This window comes from Aulonocara sp. 'chitande type north' Nkhata Bay, unplaced genomic scaffold (genome assembly GCF_057382095.1).
Source record: "Aulonocara sp. 'chitande type north' Nkhata Bay isolate Kocher_YH1m ecotype deep benthic unplaced genomic scaffold, A_spYH_male_GT1.1 unmapped_scaffold_1, whole genome shotgun sequence".
Classification (NCBI taxonomy): domain Eukaryota; kingdom Metazoa; phylum Chordata; class Actinopteri; order Cichliformes; family Cichlidae; genus Aulonocara; species Aulonocara sp. 'chitande type north' Nkhata Bay.
Genome location: NW_028234333.1, coordinates 766 through 5,751, shown reverse-complemented (window position 1 = coordinate 5,751; position 4,986 = coordinate 766). Strand labels below are relative to the sequence as shown.

Genomic DNA, 4,986 nt, shown 5'->3' with positions numbered 1-4,986 from the left:
CACAGCTGTAGCAGCCACTGCAGCCCCTTAAATATCCTAATATCTCTGCCATTACAATATACAATGTGAGAAATCAAACGTAAAGCTGAAGTGAACAGTACAGCAGCGAAATGTCAAAGACCCTGGTGAAGACATGAATAAACACAAGACACTAATAATATCAATGCTAGCTTGCCAGTTAGTTTCTCTGAAACCCAGACCAAATCCAGTGTCAAAGATCTTGTAATAATACATTTGGTGAGGAAAAAGTACACATGTACTGTTTAATTTAAAATCCACTGTGGTGCTGTCATTATTAAATTTACTAAAAGAAACAATGCTAACCTTCACAGTCTTGAAAGTGTGTGAGGGATCTTCCTTTAGAAAATGAGGTCCTCTGTCCTCTTCCTTTGTGTAGGGCTCTGGTCAAAGAAGTCAAAAAGAAAACAAAAACACTTTTTAAACAGTGTTTATGAAGCATGTAGACAGCTCCAAATTCACAGCTTTTTGATACATAATTCCATCAATATATGATTATCATTGGAGATTTTGAATCAGGCTTATCAGGACATTCAAGTAGAATATGATATCCAACCTACCACCAATATACACAGATTCTGTAAAAGTTACCACACTAAATGTCCAGTTGTGAAATATGATGACAGACTTTACTTATCAGCTTTCTTTCAATGAGTTCATCAGTTGAACTGGATAACCTAAAACTTAAACAAAGGATTAGATTTCGCAGTTGAACACTTACATCATCACCGAAGCATTTTATGAGCCTAGTTAGCCCTCCTATGCCGCTCTTGATTTTGTACAGCTCCACGAACCTCTCCATAATGGTCAAGCACAGCAAAAAGGAACCCTTTCAGGTCAACAGATGTAAGACGGGCAAATTCTGCTTCAACCTGAGCAATAGAAGAAGAGGGGTGGAGAGTACAGGCAGAATAAAAAAAGATTCTTTGAGACCCAAATTTAAGCAAACAGTCATCTGAGGCCCATTAGAGAAAACACAAACACACAAAAGCAAACAAACAAAAAGATGCACTTTACCTGCCGTTCAGCAAACAAGGAAGTTCAGAGAACAATAAGCTCTGTCTTGAAATCTTTTAAAGTAGAATGATTGTGAAAATGACTTATGTGATGTAAAACTTTAGTAAACGTGCGATTAAAAGAACACTGAGTAAAAGGACAAGTAACAATTTCCTTATTCCTCAGATGTTTACCTTGATGAGCAATACTGTTTTAGTCCAACTGCCTCATTAAAGTTACACAACAGGCTTTTTACATTAAAGCCAGCAAGTCCATTACATACTCCCTTTTTAGATCTGAAATACTGTGCACATTCTGTGTATATGTAGTGGACAGCAATTTACCCAAAAGAGTGCAAAGTTTGCAAGTCCACCTCATTTAAATGACAAAGTCAGATGTGATCATCTAGACCTGTGAAAATAAATTAATGACAAACTTGCAGTTATGGATGTTATTACAACCACAAGAACCTAAACAGTCTGCTCCATTGCTTTTGTTAATGAATCATTTGTTGGTAACACGTCTGAATATTTAGTTTATGCCACCTGCATGTGATCATCAATAGTGCCATATTACTTCTTAAGAAGTACCCTGACACTACAATCTTTATATCATTTGTTCTACAGAGCTATTAAGTTACAATATAATCTGTGGTGTTTCCAGTATGACAAAATGCACAAATTGTAACTTACCATTTGACTCCACTGACAAAAATAAATCCCCAGCATCAAGTTTGGCTTCACAGACCTAAAATAAGTAAAATAAAAATATATGTTATAATTATATTGTTTTCGCCATTTATTCATGTTTGCTAATTTTCTGACATATAAACAATGTTAGTTTTGTTACAATACAGAGAATGCAGTTTAATTAAAAGGTAAATTATGCAAAAAAAAAAAAACCTTCTGCAGTATACCATGCCAAAAATCAGTGTCTCTGATGCCAATTATTTTATCACTACAGCTCTTTTAGTATGGAAACTCACACAATCTAGTCATACTGATCACAAGAGTTCAAAAATAAGTTAAAATAGTGAGCTGTTGTTAAGCATAAAGCATTTCAGGGTAACAAATAACTGCACAATATAATTAAAGCAAAAAATAAACACACTGGAGGACTATCTGATAAAAACTAATATAATGCTGGTTTGTAGACCATATTTTGTCTCAATCCTCAGTGCACTCTTGCAGCTTAGCATGCAGCAGTTAATAACAACTTAAGTGATTACATAGGGGTAAACAGATGACAACAAGCATCGGAGTCCTGCCAAAAAGTTCTTTTTGAACCCAGTCAGTTATTGGAAATATTGCCAAAATGAACTTCCACCAAAATACAACAGCCTGTGAACTTGAAAGAAATTTACAAGTACAGAGACAATATGAAATAAGCTTTATTAATTAGCTGAGTTAGCTTGCTAATATCGCAACAGTGGTTGAGTGCACAACCTTAAAGCTAGCGGCACAATACTTGTGATTTGGTCAGTGCCACATTAAACCCATAAAAAAGGCCATATGTCAGTTTATTAGGTCAAGTTTGGTCATGACACACAAGCTGGACCTTGTCGGCTAAAGTTACATTAGCTAAAGCAAACATTTCGGTAAAAGAGAAAAACCCACGTCATGCCATAAATTCAAAACATGTTCCAACTTTTGTAGCTCTCTTTCCTTATAGTTATAACCAATGTTACTCACCTTGAAAGCATATTCCAAAGAAGACGATTAGAAAACGTCCAAGTAAAGTGAGCATGTCGTTAACCGCCAATTCCCCATGATGCACCTCGGTAGCAGTCACGTGAGGCAGTTTTGAATCCTGCTGTGCTCAACTTACCCACATTGTCAAGTTCACATAAGTTGCTGATTTAGCTGGACATGAGTTTTCAAGTTAGCTTTTTTTGGTGTAATTGGGACGTTTTTAACTTGTAATTCTATGTTATAACAACAACTTCAGTCATCTATCGTCAAACTGATATAGAATAATATGTTGAAATAACAAACATCTAGAATTACATTTTACAGTGAGGAGGGGGGATAGGAGTGGTAGATAAAATTTCGGAAATTTGTCGGAACATGCATGATTTGCCAAAAACATAATGCACATAATGCGCATAATGCACACCACCTCATCCTTTTCATACGATCCACATGGGTTTTATTGAGCTAAATGAATGCCAAGGCTCAGAATACGCTCTAGTGATCATAGACGTGATCTCAAAATGGCCAGAAATCTATCCAGTAAAAAAAGCAGACGCCATCTCAGTAGCAAAATGTTTGTGCAACCATTTCATTCCAACATATGGCATCCCCACTCTGATAAGATCAGACAATGGGACACATTTTGTTAATGAAGTAATCAGTAAGGTCTCTGAAGCACTAGGATTTAGCATCAAACATCACTGTGCACTGTTGGAGGTGCAAAGTGCCGGACTAGTGGAAAGAACTAACGGCAATAAAACAGAGACTGAGAAAATGCATGGAAGAAACAGGGAGACCATGGCCTGAGTGTATAGGCCTAGTAAAAATGTGGATGAGACTGACACAAAGTTCTCAGAAACTCACACCTTTTGAAATCATTCACGGTAGACCATTTCCACTACCAATTACAAGTGAGCCCATACATAAGTCAATAAGAGAAACTACACTAGCCGAATGGATGACTAAATTACTTGAAAATAAAGAGATTGTTCTAAACAACCAACTGCCGAGTGACATCTCTCCAGTGTCTTGCAGGTTGAAACCAGGTGATTGGATCCTGATCAAAGTACTCCAAAGGAAAAATTGGAGTTCACCAAGGTGGGAAGGTCCACCTACTGCCTGCAAAATAGCAGAAAGACCGTCTTGGATCCATCAAAGTCACTGCAAAAAAGTGAGTGACAACCTAAGCGTTTAGACGCCGACACCCCTAACTCCTGGTGATCTATTGGTGGAGGGAGGGCTGATCGGGTACACCCCGCCCTCTTCTTCTTGCCAGTAGTCTACTCATCAGAGGTCACAGGTGTGTCTGGTCATTGTGAAGACACTCGTCCTCCTAGTGGCTAATGTTGAACTCCTGGTGAGTTTATTAACACTCACCCGAAAGAAAGAAGATGAACAACACCACCTGCAGACAAGATGGACACATGACAACTCACATCTTCATGACATGACACAAGACCACATTCACCCATGGATGAACAACGCATGGTATCGATATATACATGACAGCACACCCAGAAAAGACTGCTATGTTTGCTCCTATATGCCCCCAACGACGCAGTACGCCACCTTGTACGCGAAGGCAATGGACATAATTCAAGCAAAGTGTGCCGCAAGCTACGCCAGCCTTGGGTATCAATTCCAGGGAATCGTGGTCAACCATGAGGAACCTCTCCAGATAGGGCTACGAAATGGCACATGTGACGAATGGTTCTGGGTTGACCTGAAAGTGAAGCACAGAAGTAAGGCTAAATCATTCCCAGTCTTTCTTGAAAACAATGGGAATTTAAGCCACAGCCTATGCTACCGCCAAGAGAACGGATCCACGCCAATGGGAAACACCACCAACTGCAAAGCAGTACAGACACACGCTCTTGGAGGGCCCGTGAAGAGCAGCAACATCTGCGCTCAGTGCGCTCCCATTTTCATATCTGACCACACTTTCAAGATAACCATGGACGCCACGTCAACATCAACGTCAACAACAAGGAAAAGACGAAGCACCCCAGACCTCAAGCAGCATGATTCCATATGGGGTTCCGATATCCCAGAGGAATTTAAACTTTGGACTGAAAGACAAAAGGTTCTGAATGCTTCATGTAAATTCAACGACGAACGGGATCAGGAGTTTGACACTCTGCGCATTGCAGTAATGCAACACAGGGTAGCATTGGACATGATTCTCGCCGAGAAAGGAGAAAGGTGTCCTCTTTAACAACACATGTTGCACATACATTCCAGATAATGTGCACTCACCGAACATGACTGATGCTCTGAAAAC

General features: G+C 39.2%; 1 long non-coding RNA gene across 1 annotated transcript; it reads right to left on the bottom strand.

Annotated features, from left to right (window-relative positions):
• Positions 1 to 367: 367 nt before the first annotated feature.
• On the bottom strand, positions 368 to 1,762 carry LOC147300767 (uncharacterized). Its single transcript, XR_015127498.1, has 3 exons — positions 1,707 to 1,762; positions 740 to 890; positions 368 to 401 (listed from the first exon to the last, which is right to left on the bottom strand). It is a non-coding gene; the product is annotated as an uncharacterized LOC147300767 (long non-coding RNA).
• Between the last annotated feature and the right edge of the window lie 3,224 nt (positions 1,763 to 4,986).